At 45.8% G+C, this 16,076-nt stretch overlaps 1 long non-coding RNA gene across 1 annotated transcript; it reads left to right on the top strand.

Annotated features, from left to right (window-relative positions):
- Window positions 1-6,733: 6,733 nt before the first annotated feature.
- On the top strand, window positions 6,734-12,223 carry LOC138444191 (uncharacterized). The gene is made up of 2 exons (XR_011258406.1): window positions 6,734-10,764; window positions 11,473-12,223. It is a non-coding gene; the product is annotated as an uncharacterized lncRNA (long non-coding RNA).
- The last annotated feature ends 3,853 nt before the right edge of the window (window positions 12,224-16,076 follow it).

The raw sequence follows: 16,076 nt of genomic DNA, 5'->3' as shown, positions 1-16,076 counted from the left end.
AGGGCTACATCAGTGTACCTTGACATCATCTGTTTGTTTCCTCAAGAACTGAACCACCTTGAATGGGCTTCAAGAAGAACCTGTCTTATTCCAAATCCCAGAGGCATTCTAGTATCTGTGCAGGAAGACCTATTCTGAGTCCACAGAGATGATTCATAATCATGCTTGCTCTGTCTTCATTTTCTCACATCCAAACTCCATCCACCACCACCCATTCATCACATTTTAAAAAATTCAATGTGAACCATATTGAATATCTTCTGAGTCTCTCTCTCCTTATGTCACAGGAGAAATTAAAGCAAACCAGTCAAAAGTCTCTGGAAACATAGAGTGGGTTGGGAATTACTGTCTCTTTAAATGAAAGAGAACATGAAAGCTGACGGTTCCAATCTGAGCATGAGCCATACTTTATCCTGGAAGAATTATTAGAAAGAAAGGGACATATATTTCTGTTGACACTGTATATTAAGTGAACTTTCTAAACTCTCTTTGTCTGCATTAAATAAATATGCTCAGTTTCCTACCATGACCTGTATTTCTTCTGGTTTTAAATAAAAAGGATTAAGTCTCCTAATTAAGACACTGGAGGATGGCCTGATCAGTTTTGCCAGTGCAAATTAGTTCAGAGGCCCAAAGCTGCTCCTTTCTGTTTGCTGGTATGGGAGGTTTGTTTGATTTAACATGATTGAGGAAATGAAATATCCCTAAGACAAAGAACCAATATTGCACTTCTACAGAGTGGCTGGAGGGAAATTGGAAACTCATGCACATTAGCAGCAGATCCAAAATACAATCAGAAGCAGAAATGTTATTTAGAAGGAAAGTGATGTGACTAGACTAATCCTTTGAAATAGATTGTACCTTCTTATTCCTTTAAAGGAACATAAATGAAATAGAATCTCAATTTTCTAACAAGGTCTCATGAGCTTGGGACATTATCTTTCCTTCCTTCAGTATAGGCCAAGTTTCTCTATGGATTAATTACTAATGTTAACAACATCTCTATGAAATAGTTATTATTACCCCTGTTTTACAGATAAATCATCTCATTATCTCAAGGCAGATACTGACCTCAAGACAAATAATCTTTGGGACTCTTGGTGTTTGTTTCTGGTTCCATCAACTCTGAGCTACTTGGTAAGTCTGAAGAAAAGAGAGGTTTCAGTCACAGAAAGCAACGTGCTTGTCCAATCTTAGCGATGCATTACGTTGGTTTTGGAGTGGGTTCCTATTCAGTGGATCTGGTTAGGCCAGGACAATTTCCCAAAAGCGATGGAAAAGTGAACAAGGGGCCAAGAAAGCTATCAAAGGTCATCAGTTGAAGTCAAGCAACAAAACTGGCCTGAAATGGACTTCCCGTGTCCCAGCTTGGTCTTGCCTTCTGTGTCAGAGCATATTTTGCTATCTCCCCTCTTTCTTGGGGTGCACGATTCTTCACTTACCTACTCAAGACTTTCTGTTCAACTTCTACTCTCAGCAATTTCAGGTGTTTGTATTTTACTTGCATAACAATATTTAATAAAAATCCACATTGTTGTGTTGTCCGAAGGAAGGGGAGATTAAGTCTTCAGTGTGGTTGTCTGCTGCACGTGCAGGGTACCAGCTCCTGTGTCATGGGACTGTCTCTAATCCCTCAAGAGCCGATCCCATTTTATGTCTGAGATGGCCACTTAGGTTTTAAGGAGAAGAGGAGGAAGGATGGATTGCTTTAAATTTGTCAAGCTAGACATTGTTATGCAGAGCAAATCTAATTCACTCAGTTCCTACTAGGGACCTCTATGACTGATGAGCCAAAAATGCAATACATGTGTGTGTGTATGTGTGTGTGTGTGTGTGTGTGTGTGTTTATACGACATGTGAGATCCTGGAAGCGTTCAGTTCACTTCATTTCAGTCACTCAGTCGTGTCCAACTCTTTGTGACCCCATGAACTACAGCAAGCCAGGCCTCCCTGTCCGTCACCATCTCCCAGAGTCCACCCAAACCCATGTCCGTCGAGTCGGTGATGCCATCCAGCCATCTCATCCTCTGTCATCCCCTTCTCCTCCTGCCCTCAATATTCCCCAGCATCAGGGTCTTTTCCAATGAGTCAGCTCTTCGCATAAGGTGGCCAAAGTATGGGAGTTTCAGCTTCAACATCAGTCCTTCCAATGAACACCCAGGACTGATCTCCTTTAGTATGGACTGGTTGGATCTCCTTGCAGTCCAAGGGACTCTCAAGAGTCTTCTCCAACACCACAGTTCAAAAGCATCAATTCTTCGGTGCTTTCTTTATAGTCCAACTCTCACTGGAAATGTTAAGGCCTGGGTATTCTTGGGTCACTTATAATGGAGGTAGAAATAGGGGGTGGTTACATGCGGGCAAAGCGGTTCTGAAAAATCCATCCGTAACTATGGGATCCAGGAGTCCTGGAGAAAATACTCACAGAATCATAGAAGCACTCATTTCTTTGATTATCTGTGATGTCTGGCAATGTATAGACTTTATGCTAAGATAATTTGGCAAATAACATCTTTGTAGTCAAATGCGTTATTAGTTCTTCGGTATAAATTTCCACAAGTGGGGTTTCTGAGTCAAACAGCATGCAAAATATCAGTGCCAAACTTCTGTGTCATCAGATCACCGAGGTCTGTGCTTTGTTGAGTCCCACATTCTTTGTTGAGTTCCACTTCAAACTTGAGACTGAGGACAAGTCTGGCCAGTTCTGTTGATTAGAGAACAGAATAAACACAGCCAGGGCTGTGGGTGTGTTCTCTGCCTGATAAGCTTTGTGTACTCTTTTCACCCAGCTTGTGAATGTCCATCCTTGACCATGAGGCAGCAAAAGGAGGAAATGTGGCCATTTTAGTGCTTTTCCTTCAGGTCTCACTCGACCATCACTTCCTGGGAGAGGCCCCTTGACCACCTGCTAAGACAGGCCAGTGAATCTTTGTCTACCTTGGCCGTGAGCCAGAAGCTCTCTGAGGGCAGGTACAGTATCCAACTTCCTCAACCTTGAGTCCCCGCACCTGTGTAGTACCGGGAAAATGCGTGTGTGCTGAATGAATAAAAAAACCGAATTAACATTATTGAGGGAAAAACAAAATCAAAATTAGCCTTAATCATGTTGAGCTGGACACAAAGGGAACACAGCTATGAATGATGACTGCAAACAGAGACAATATAGTGACCAAGTGCCCCAACCCTCTGCTGGCCAAGAAGGAAAGGGAGGAAGCTCACATGACTGCGTGTCCATTGTGTGCTCTGCAGACATCACTGCATTTAGCCGTCACCACAGTAACATGTTGGGCCTCCCAGGTGGTGCAGTGGTAAAGAATCCACATGCCAGAGTTTGATCCCTGGGTCAGGAAGATCCCCTGGAGTAGGAAGTGGCAACCCACTCCAGTATTCTTGCCTGGAAAATTCCAGCACAGAGGAGCCTGGTGGTCTGCAGTTCGTGGGGGTCACAAAGAGTAGGACAAGACTCAATGCACACACACACACACACACACACACACAGTAACACCTATAGAGTAGATTTTATTATCCCCATTTTACAGACGAAATCGCTGAGAGCAAGAGAAGTTCGATTCCTCTCCCAAGATCTCACATCCATGAAGAGTCAGCGTCGCACACCAGATCTGCCTGCCTGTAGAACCCCTCCTTTTTCCACCGTAATGCTACGTTTCTTTATTCCAGAAAGCTGAGAACCAAACCTGACAGGTGTGGTCTGAGCAAAGCTCTAAGACCGTGTATATGGCTCCAAATGAGACCGACGTGGTCTTAAAATGACACCATGGAGATGCCAAACTAGAGATGGCCTGATTGGTCTTGAAGGGCCTTGTCCTGGGGGGCCAGTTTGGCCAATGCTCCTGTCAGAGGGGCACTTATTCAGGACATGGGTCATGGTGACTCCCCAGGGCTGATGCAGGGGTAATGTACAGGCTGCCCAGCATCCTCACAGCAGTCAGGAGAGAGATATATCTGCCAGATAAGAATTCTGAGAGCGCTTTCCCTCCATGGAGATTTGTGACCTTCCTGGGCCCTGTAGGCACATTTAAACAATGAAAGGAGATTACCACTCAGCCAAAGAGACATTTTCACTGTCACCACTGTAGCACTGACTTCAAACATTCGGCTGGCTCAATTCGGTACAGGGTCACTGTGGACAGGCTTCCACCCGCCCGGTCTGCCAGGGGAAGTCACTCCCAGGAGCCTTCCATGTCCCGTCTTATCACAAGACCGTTATGAGTCTGAGCCTGACAGAGCCAGGCCAAAGTGGCCCACTTTGGAATTAGGCTGGGCATCTTCCTCCTTTTAAATGAAGATGAATGGTTCCTGCCCAACCACAGAGCAAAGAGCGAACTTGGCCAACATACAGTCAGGCCTGGGGTGGGCCATCCCTGCCTCTTCCCCTGGAGGAGCAAGAGGCCTGGATGGATTTCTTCGTGAGTTTCAGAGTCTCAGATGCACAATCGGTGTTATTGAAATTTGGGGGCATGTACACTAAAGCAGTTTACTGACAGGTTTATTTTAATATTTATTGATTTATTTATTTGGCTGCACTGCATCTTTGCTGCAGCACCCATGACTTTCTTTCTGAATCTTTAGTTGAGGCATGTGGGATCTAGTTCCCTGATCAGGGACCAAACCTGGACCCCTGCGATGTGAGCACCGAGTCTTAGCCACTGAACCAGCAGGGATGTCCCTATTGACAGGTCTTCAAGGAGTCATAAGCAGAGTTTCAAGGGTTGGAAGAAGAAGTTGATGAGTCCCACCTCCCTCAGTCTGACCAGGCTCTGTGAAGTCTGCTCTGAGACCAGAATTGAGGCTGAATGCAACTGGGTGCAACTAGAAGAGAGAGTTGCAGAGATCTGCCAAGCGCTTTTCTCTAATATTATTAGTTTGCGATTTTAGCAACTTCAGAATCCTAAAATGCTGAGTCTCTTCTTCAAGAGCAGAAAGGAAAAATGGGGGGAAACGGAATTGAGAGGTTTAAGGAAGGCACGTTTTTTTAAATGGATTGATTTTCTGCTGCCTCCAGTCCCTTCAATAGAATACATTTCTATGAACCATTACTCACAAGTACTCATAGATAACAATTATAGTAATGACGACATAAATCTCCCTGATGTAGGAAATGAGTAGGCTCCTGAAACATCTTTAGTAAGCTGAGGAAAGAGTAGGGAACAAATGATAAACTCTTTAGGGCACTTGTAATTATGAGAAGATAAATTATTCTTCTTTGTCTTTAGGATTTAGAGATACACAGATAGCTGCCATCTTGGCTGAATGGTCTGCAATATTTTTCATCCTATCCATAAAAATATTTAAGCACACGTCCCCAATATGTTATATGTGATAAGCATGTCTTCAGTTCAGTTCAGTTCAGTCACTCAGTCGTGTCCTTCTCTTTGCGACCCCATGAATCGCAGCACGCCAGGCCTCCCTGTCCATCACCAACTCCCGGAGTTCACTCAGACTCATGTCCATCAAGTCCGTGATGCCATCCAGCCATCTCATCCTCTGTCGTCCCCTTCTCCTCCTGCCCCCAATCCCTCCCAGCATCAGAGTCTTTTCCAATGAGTCAACTCTTCACATGAGGTGGCCAAAGTACTGGAGTTTCAGCTTTAGCATCATTCCTTCCAAAGAAATCTCAGGACTGATCTCCTTTAGAAAGGACTGGTTGGATCTCCTTGCAGTCCAAGGGACCCTCAAGAGTCTTCTCCAATACCACAGTTCAAAAGCATCAATTATTCGGCATTCAGCCTTCTTCACAGTCCAACTCTCACATCCATACATGACCACTGGAAAAACCATAGCCTTGACTAGACGGACCTTTGTTGGCAAAGTAATATCTCTGCTTTTGAATATGCTGTCTAGGTTGGTCATATCTTTTCTTTCAAGGGATAAGCGTCTTTTAATTTTATGGCTGCAGTCACCATCTGCAGTGATTTTGGAGCCCCCAAAATAAAGTCTGACACTGTTTCTACTGTTTCGCCATCTATTTGCCATGAAGTGATGGGACCAGATTCCATGATCTTCGTTTTCTGAATGTTGAGCTTTAAGCCAACTTTTTCACTCTCCTCTTTCACTTTCATCAAGAGGCTTTTTAGTTCCTCTTCACTTTCTGCCATAAGGGTGGTGTCATCTGCATATCTGAGGTTATTGATATTTCTCCTGGCAATCTTGACTCCATCTTGTGCTTCTTCCAGCCCAGTGTTTCTCATGATGTACTCTGCATATAAGTTAAATGAGCAGGATGACAATATACAGCCTTGACGTACTCCTTTTCCTACTTGGAACCTGTCTGTTGTTCCATGTCCAGTTACCACCTTTTGCTATATAAATTTTATAATACAAAAGAAATTGAAATTAGCATAGAATTAAATGGAAATCAATAGACACGTTATAATATTTTCTTCATCTTTAAAGGATCATCTAGGTACATAATATTTTGGAGATTTTTGTTCTAAATGTCACAGAGATTGTATGGGTTTGCTTGGGCCACTGAAGCAAGATACCACAGACTAGATTTTTGCACAGTTTTTTTTTTTTTTTCACAGACATTTACTTTTTTCAGTTTTGATGGCTGAAAGTCCAAAGTCAAGGTTTCAGCAGGGCTGGTTTCCTCTCTCCTTGACTTGAAGACATCTGCCTTCTTGCCACCTCTCTACACGTGAGCCCTCTGTGCATGCATACCTGCTGACTTTCTGTGTGTCCAAGTCCCTTTTTTTATAAGAGCAACGCCAGTCGGATTGGATTAGGGTCCACCCTAAGAGTCTCATTTTAGTTTAGCCACCTGTCTAAAGGTTCTGGCTCCAAATACCGCCACTCTGAGGCACTGGGGTTAGGACTTCACATGGGAATTTTGACAGGACACAGCTCAACTCATAACAGAGCCTCTCCCAGGTAATAGTCCAGTGGTCTCCACAGGAAAACAAAAAATCTGATGTCCAACACTGGGGCTGAAGAGAGGGCTCTTGGGTGCTTTTCTCAAGCCATTAGCTGACTACTTGTATCCCTGCCCCTGGGGATAATGCTGCCCCTATTGTATAAACTATGAGACACTCTTTCCCAGACACCCAGGTCAGTTCTCTAAATCAGGTAATGTCAGGCCATTGGCCAACTTCCCAGAGGTGACAGATCGCCACTCCCAACCTCACAAAGGGGAAATGCAAAGGAACCCTCAAGAGTTTTTGCACAGTGCTAGACTGTCAGCCTGCAGACTTTCCCAGCTGTGGAAGTACCAACCAGGACACAGGAGAGTCTGATATCGAAGACGTGGGATGAATTAATTCACAAAACTCCTTCTGACATGGTGATGGGGTAGGGGTCCTATGCAGGGCTGGTCCTTAGCAACAGCTTCAAGGAGTGTCCTTTTATGTACTCCCTTCCCTCTTTGAACATTCTCTGCCCTCAGATCTTCCAGGGCTATCACTGTAGTTCATGAGACTCCCTAATTCATATCCCTAGGTCTATTCCCTTTGTTTTTTTAAAAAAGAGGCTCAAGTGAAGTGAGAGAAAATCAGTCCAAAGGAATGAGTATCTAATGTTGGAATTTGGAACATTGGCATTCTGCTGCTTCCAAAAGGGACTTCAGTGAGAAAGAGTTAAGATCTGCCTCCAGATGGTACTGATTCCATGCTGGGAAGCAAGTTGGGGTAGTGACTTCCTGGTTGGGGAAGGCAGAGTAGCAATCACAAGGGAACAGATGAAGGGGAGACAGGGCTCAGTGGGAGGGTAAGACAAAGCCTCGAGAGTTCTACCACCTGAGCGTGACTCCTGGGTCTGCTGCTTCCTATTGGCTATTTACTCTCTGCCTCAGTTTCCTCATTTTAAAGCCGAGATAACTCTAGTGTCCTTCTCACAGTTTTAAATAAGAATAGTAGTAAAGTGTTTACCACAGTGCCTGACACGTAAGTACCAACACCATCAGCTGCTACCATTACACAGGGTTGTCAATCAGGAGACTTAGACTAAGGCAAGCACACAGCAAGTTTATCTCTCTTCAAAAGTGATGGGGACCCGTGGGATGATGGACTTCTGGTGGTGACTTTTTCCTACCTCAGAATGTAAATACGTGAGGTTAGGATTTTAATTCGGAGAAGGCAATGGTACCCCACTCCAGTACTCTTGCCTGGAAAATCCCATGGACAGAGGAGCCTGGTAGGCTGCAGTCCATAGGGTCGCTGAGAGTCGGACACGACTGAGTGACTTCACTTTCACTTTTCACTTTCATGCATTGGATAAGGAAATGGCAACCCACTCCAGTGTTCTTGCCTGGAGAATCCCAGGGACGGGGGAGCCTGGTGGGCTTCTGTCTATGGGGTTGCACAGAGTCGGACACGACTGAAGTGACTTAGCAGCAGCAGCAGCAGCAGAATTTTAATTATTTCAGCAGGGTAGCGAGGCTTTTCAGGGCAAGATGGGAATAAGAGTTAACAGGTAAATGCTTATTTTTAATTCCTGGCAATACTGCGAAGAGATCAGGTGAACAGATCCAAGGACTTCAGCTCTGGGACGTGATGGTGATAATAACAGTAAAAATCGGGCAGAAAAATTTTAACCTTGACGTCAAAGCCCAGACCAACCATTCTTAAGCTTTCAGGGGATCATGAACCCCTCAGAGAACCTGACAGGTCTGCGTGCTCTTCCCAGGAAAAACCTCGCATGCAATCAAAACTACACAGAATTCCAGAGTGACCCTGGATCCCCTGAAGCCCATCCATGGATCTGAGGGAGTCTGACAAATAAGAATCTTTTGTGGGAGAAAGAAAAGCCTGAAGACTGACAGAACTGATGTCAGGAAGGATCTAGGGGCAAATATATCAGGGTCAAAGGCTGAGCCAGGCCATTGGGTTCCTGAGGAAGCCCTCTGGGAAGCTGCTGGGCCGTGACATGATGTTTGCATTCAAAAGTGATCTCCAGGACTTCCCTGGTGGTCCAAGGGTTAAGAATCCACCTGCCAACGCAGGGGACATGAGTTCAATGCCTGGTCCAGGAAGATTCCAAATACTGCGAGGCAACTAAGCCCGTGCGCCACAACTACAGAGCCTGTGCTCTAAAGCCTGTGGTCTGCAACAAAAGAAATCACTGCAATGAGAAGCCCTTGCACTGCAACTAGAGAAAGCCTGTGCACATCAGTGAACACCCAGTGCAGCCAAAAATAAATGCAATAAATTTAAAGAAATTTTTAAAGTGATCCCCACTGTGGATATAGACTTACATGAACACTTAAACCAATGGTGTGCACAGGGCCATGAGGATGCTGTGTAGGTGGGCAGTGGGGTGCAGACAGGAAGGAGTGGACAATAGGGGAAGGACTGAGTAGGACGCAGCATTGTTCCCCATTAGCGGAGAAACCTTCCTCGGTGACCCCAGGAGAACAGAGGAAGAGGGGGATCAGTGCAAACGTGAGTGGTGACAGGGGGAGACCTTGCCGACCTCCCCCCGCAGCCCCGCTGCTGTCCCTGCTGTGCACAGATGTGGGGATCCCAGAATCACCCTGGATCACACCCTCTATCCCACCCTGCTTCCTGCTTATCTCAAAAGTTCCTTCTGAACTCCTGCCGTAGCCCTCATCACCTACTGCCATGGCTCATCCAGTCTCCTAGCATCTCCCTGCTATCCCCCTGCTCCTTTTATTTATGCCCCACACTGCAGCCAAAAAGCTCTTCCTCAAAGGGAAATCTGACTGTGCCCTCAGAATAAGATGCTGCCCCCGAATATGCCTCTAGCGGTGATGGCCTTATTCCCACCCTCCCCATGGGTGCCCATCCTCAGGCTTTCCAGGACCTGAACCATGCCCCCTACCCACTGCCTGGCCAGCTCCCACTCTGCCTTCAGGTCTCTGGGGGACATCCCTGGTGCCCTCCTTTAGGATGTCGCTCTACTCTCTCCTCCACCTCCAACATCACTCACCACGACCTCAGACTCCAGCCAGCAGAACTACTGATCTTGCAGTTCCCTGTCAGTGTCTCTTCTCCACTCCTGGCCACTTCGTCCTCCTGCCTCAGTGGCTGCTGATGGGTTCAGTCTGCATCACTTCCAGTGCCTTCCCTAGCCTCCCAGGACTGGCCCTGCCCTCCATGTGCCCTTAATCCGCAGATCGGCCCCAGCAGATGTCTCTCCTCACCTCCTCTTTCTGGGCAGGGCCTGGGCCTTGGGCTGCCTTGCGTATTACTGCATTCCTGCAAGGATGAGTGGATTAACATACTGACACACTTAAACAGCAGTGCCTGGAAAGTAGTAAACTCAAGAGTCGGCTATTATTACTGTTGCTGATGTTGTCATCAGGTTCATTATTATGATCATTTACAGCTATAGTCTCAGCACCTGACATGTGGTAGCATCCAATAAATTTTTGCTACGAGAATGAATGGATGATAAAACTTGGTAAGTGTATCACTGCAGTCATCTTTGCGCTTTTTGCTTTTGTTTAAATGCTTTTTTTTTTTAAGAATCACTTTATGCTCTTCAAAATGACTAGGATAAAGAATCTGGAGCCAGCAAACCTTGAAACTGAAGTAGAGAAAGGCCAGTCCAAAGTTACACCCAAAGCTGCCAGCTGAATCTGGGGACGTGACATGTCAGGTCCAGGTTTTGCTGCCCTCTCCCCCTTCAGAATTAAGTTTCTAGAAGAATTTGCTGGGGGGGGGGGGGGGGGGGGGCGGGGTTGGGGGCAGGAGGGCCTTCCAGAAGTTCTCATCTCCTGATCTTGCTTTCTCCAGCCCCGGCTGCTGCACAGAGAGAAGAGGAGGGTAGTGAAGTGCACACATTGGGGTGAGATTTCATTTACTTGCGTTCATTTGTGTCACTTAATTATTGCGGTCTCGGGCCTCTTCCAATAAATGTGTTTTCCTAACCCACAGCCTCTGGGCTATCATTCTCACCATATCTATTATGACTGAATGGCTTCTTGGGATCAGAGCGACCTTCTCCTCTGAATTGCGAGCTAAGTAGGGCATACTAAAGAGCTTCCTGCCCTTCATGAGAGGGAGGTGGCAGGCCAGTCCCCTGCGCTCTGGTGACCAACGCTTGTGGTTTCACTGGCTGTCACCTGCTGAAACAATGGGACTGGAGGCTTACACAACAGTGCACCCAGCTGCAGCCCAACGAGGAGTCAAACCACAGCCTCCAGGAAGGAGCAGGAGCCTGCTTATTTAAGCAACTGGCAAAGCTCATCCATCTTGATCTGTTGGCTTTTCCAGGGGAATATGAAGGTGCCGAGATTACATTAAGCAAAAAGCAGCACCACCCAGGAGACAATTTAGATCCTGGGTGCACCAAACATTTCTATTCAAAGAGAATTCGCTGCCTGTACAGGGTTTTACTTCCCTCTGTTCAACACTTCGAGTTAAAATTCTTTTCCCTCCTGCCCTCCAAAATAGACCGCACAGGGCAGCAGAAGCTGGGTATCTAATTGCAAATTCCATAAACAAATGAGCAGCTGTCTCCATACTGACAAATGCATGTCTTTTGTCTTTCCAGACGCTTCCAAAAGAAATGCACAGTGAACAGAGTACTGTATGCTTTTTGGGAAACAGATTTACCTTCTTAATTATGTTTTTACTTGCCCTCGGGTTAAAATTAGTTTGCCTTGCCTGAGCTGACACCAGCTTGAGTGGAAAGAGATGGTTGGCGCGCTCTAGGGAAGGAAAGAGGATCTGATGGGAACCATCTGCTGCTGGGACTCTGTGAGGACGACGTCTCTGAAGACCTGCCTCTAAGGGCTGAGAGTTACCCGAGGTCACCATGAGTCAGGAGCCAGATGGGCCCCAGGGTGAACAGGGGTGAACAGCCAGAGTTTGCCCCCTGTGGACAGAGACCCCAAGCAAGAGGAGAGCTGGGCCCTGCCCAGGTAAGAGATAAAAGGCCACATATTCCTCATTCTGGAAGTCAAGGAGACCTTCCTGAGTACACATGCACAGAAGGGCTCCTTGAAGATCAAGAAGGGAGGGAGCATCGCCTCATAGTGATGCCAACCTACCCATAGGCCTCTTCACTGGAATTCGTCTTGGCTAAGAGATGTTCTCACACACATGGGAGGACCCCGAGATAAACCAAACCTGGATGCAGAATCAGGCAAAGCAAGATGATCCTCCAAAGAAAGCTCAGCAGAAAGGCCCTATGTAAGGGATTCAAACTACCATGAGGGCACGACTTTTTCTCCGAGCCCACCCATGTGTCTATCCACATGTACTCTTCTTCCTCCCAATAAACACTTCACTTGTTTCACTACTTTCTGTCTCTGTGCGGAAATTCATTTCTATACAGCTGATGGGCCAGGGCCTTATCACTGGTCAATGGTGGTCTAGTGACTAGAATTCAGCCCTCTAATCTCTGGCCAGGAACCGAAATCCTGCTCCAAACCACTGCAGGCTGAGGGCACCCGAGATCAACCACTCTCTCACTCACACAAAAGCTACTTCTAGGGTGGGTGGCAAAGACATCACACAGCAGTTTTCGGGGGAGTTATCATCACTCGCTGGGGACGGGTGTCTCTCCAAACTCACACATCCTCAGGATTAGCCTGTCAGCGGAGAAATGGAAATCCGGGCCTTGATCTTCATGCTCGATCAAGGATGGAGGCTTCCTTTAAACCCTCTTTAGCCACAATCCCCTTATGGATGTGGGAGCTGCATCTACAGTCAAATCTGATTAACTCTGTTCAACCAAGACTCGACGGTTAGCTTAAATAAGAAACAGACACTGAGGCTGGCCCTGGCATCGCAAGCCCCCACTTCCCCACTGCTGGCAAAAGAGGAAAATCATTAGTCAAAGACACACTGAGTCGATACCTAGAATAGTCAAATTCATAGAGTCAGAAGGTACATCAGTAGATGCCAGGGGCCAGGGGTAGAGGGTAGAGTGGGGACTTAGTGTTTAATGGGAACTGAGTTTCAGTTTAAGAAGGGAAAAAACTCCAGAGATGGATGAGGCTGAGAGTTGCACAACAATGTGAATGTATTTAGTGCCTCTGAACTGTACAGTTAAATATGGTTAAAATAGTATGTTTCATGGTCTTCCCTGGTAGCTAAGCTGGTAAAGAATCCACATGCAATGCAGAAGATCCCGGTTCAATTCCTGGATTGGGAAGATACCCTGGAGAAAGGATAGGCTACCCACTCCAGTATTCTTGGGCTTCCCTGGTGGCTCAGACAGTAAAGAATCCATCTACAATGTGGGAGATCTGGGTTCAATCCCAGGGTTGGGAAGACCTCCTGGAGGAGGGCCTGGCAACCCACTCTAGTACTCTTACCTGGAGAATCCCTGTGGACAGAGGAGCCTGGTGGATTACAGTCCCTGGAGTCACAAAGAGTCAGACACAACTGAGAGACTAAGCACACAGCACAGTATATTTCATATAATGTGACTTTTAACACAATAAAAAAACAACAACGCGCACACAAAAAAACAAAGACAGACATCATCATGCAAGCCCTAAAGTCTTCACATGCCTGTAGCTAATACACTAGGCAAAAGAAGTGCTATCTGCTACCTCCAGCCTGTCACTTTCCAGCCTGCGAGCTAATTTTAGAAGTTCTAGCAGATAGAAATTCTAAAGTAGGTGCTTCTGGGTCTGCAAAACTCACCATGGGCAGCCTCTTATGAAATCTGAGTGAGAAATAACTTTCATTGCATTAAACCACTGATATTTGGAGGTCTTTTTAGCTTCCCCTGATGGCTCAGATGGTAAAGAACCTGCCTGCAACGCAGAAGACCTGGGTTTGATCCTTGGGTTGGGAAATTACCTAGAGAAGGGAATGGCAACCCACTCCTGTATTCTTGCCTGGAGAAGTCCATGGACAGAGTAGCCTGGTGGGCTACAGTCCATGGGGTTGCAAAGAGTTGGACATGACTAAGCGACTTACACTAAGCCTTCCCCTACGGTAGTAGTTAGCATTAGCTTAACTAATACACCCTCATATTTATGAGGTCACAGTGACAGATTTTCATAGGTCACAGTTTCCTCCTCCATTGGAACCATATTGTGAATCCAGAAAGATACCTTCTCAGTACATAGAAATTAGTTCATTGGTTTTCGCAAACAGACAAGATAATGAAAGAGAAGGCTACTCCTTCCAAGACTATGCAGAGAAAAAAGAAGGCAGGTGAAAGGAATCTTGAAAAGAGATTTTAAGCTTCTAGTCAGTAAGAGTGATTTTATAAAGCATGTCTTTATGATGTTCCCAGTATACTTGAAAGGTGATGAGTGGTGGGAAGTGACATTCCCATGTTATGAAGGAGAAAATGAATGTTTAACTTTGCTGAGAAATTCGTCAAATCAAGGCTGCTGGTTTTCTGGCTCCCATTCCACCGGTGAATGAGCTTTTGCAAATAAGACTACAGATATTACCATATCAAAGGAGGTGGGTACACTGCTCTCCTCCACTGTGATCACACAAAGAGAAAGCTCACACTGGAATCACTACTTTCCCTACAATCCTTTCCCAATTTAAATTCTAATTAGATAAATTCCAGCGTAGGCGAGATAACACAGGATGGAGCCTCAGCTCCCTGCCAGAAGAATTGTCAGAGCCCTTGGAAAGAAAGGGGGTGAGGGAAGTAGAATGGGGGTGGACAGAAAGAATGCTCCTTTCCCTTCCACAGACCATCCCATGAGGATTGTCACAAGGTCCGGTGGCACTGTAAGCTCACTCTCTATGCAAATAAGCCTTTTTAAAATTTTATTTATTTTTAATTGGAGGATACTTGCTTTACAATATTGTGTTGGTTTCGGCTATTCATATATCAGCATGAATCAGCCATAGATATACACATGTCCCCTCCCTCTTGAACCTCCCTCCCACCTCCCACTCCACCCTACCCCTCTAGGTTGTCTAGAGCACCAGATCTGAGCTCCCTGCTTGCATCATACAGCAAATTTCTACTATCTAATTTTACACATGGTAATATACATATTTCAATGCTAGTCTCTCAATTCGTCGCACCCTCTCCTTCCCCAGCTGTGTCCACAAGTCTGTCCCTGCATCTATGTCTCCATCGCTGCCCTGCAGATAGATAGGCTCGGCAGCACCATCTTTCTAGATTTCATATGTAGGTGCATAGATGGCTAATAAACACATGAAATTAAAAGACGCTTACTCCTTGGAAGGAAAGTTATGACCAACCTAGATAGCATATTCAAAAGCAGAGACATTACTTTGCCAATAAAGGTCCTTCTAGTCAAGGCTATGGTTTTTCCTGTGGTCATGTATGGATGTGAGAGTTGGACTGTGAAGAAGGCTGAGCGCCGAAGAATTGATGCTTTTGAACTGTGGTGTTGGAGAAGACTCTTGAGAGTCCCTTGGACTGCAAGGAGAGCCAACCAGTCCATTCTGAAGGAGATCAGCCCTGGGATTTCTTTGGAAGGAATGATGCTAAAGCTGAAGCTCCAGTACTTTGGCCACCTCATGCGAAGAGTTGACTCATTGAAAAGACTCTGATGCTGGGAGGGATTAGGTTCAGGAGGAGAAGGGGATGACAGAGGATGAGATGGCTGGATGGCATTACTGACTCGATGGACGTGAGTCTGAGTGAACTCCGGGAGTTGGTGATGGACAGGGAGGCCTGGCGTGCTGCAATTCATGGGGTCACAAAGAGTCGGACACGACTGAGCGACTGAACTGAACTGGACTGAACTGAAACACATGAAAAGATGCTCAACATTGCTCATTATTAGAGAAATGCAAATCAAAGCTACAATGAAGTATCACCTCACACCAGTCAGAATGGCCATCATCAAAATATCTACCAACAATAAATCTTGGAGAGGGTGTGGAGAAAAGGGAACCATCTTGCACTGTTGGTGGGACTGCAAATTAATACAGCCACTATGGAGACAGTATGGTAATTCCTTAAAAAACTAGGAATAAAGCTACCATAGGACCCAACAATCCCACTACTGGGCATATACCCGGAAGAAACCATAATTGAAAAAGACAGATGTGCCCCAGTGTTCATTGCAGCACTGTTTACAGTAACTAGAACACTGAAGCAACTTAAATGAATAAAGAAGCTGTGGTACATAATACAAAAGAATATTACTCAGCCATAAAAAGGAATGCAGTTGACTCAGTTCTAGTAAGCTG

This window comes from Ovis canadensis, chromosome 7, assembly GCF_042477335.2.
Source record: "Ovis canadensis isolate MfBH-ARS-UI-01 breed Bighorn chromosome 7, ARS-UI_OviCan_v2, whole genome shotgun sequence".
Taxonomy (NCBI): domain Eukaryota; kingdom Metazoa; phylum Chordata; class Mammalia; order Artiodactyla; family Bovidae; genus Ovis; species Ovis canadensis.
This window is presented reverse-complemented; position numbering and strand designations above follow the sequence as displayed.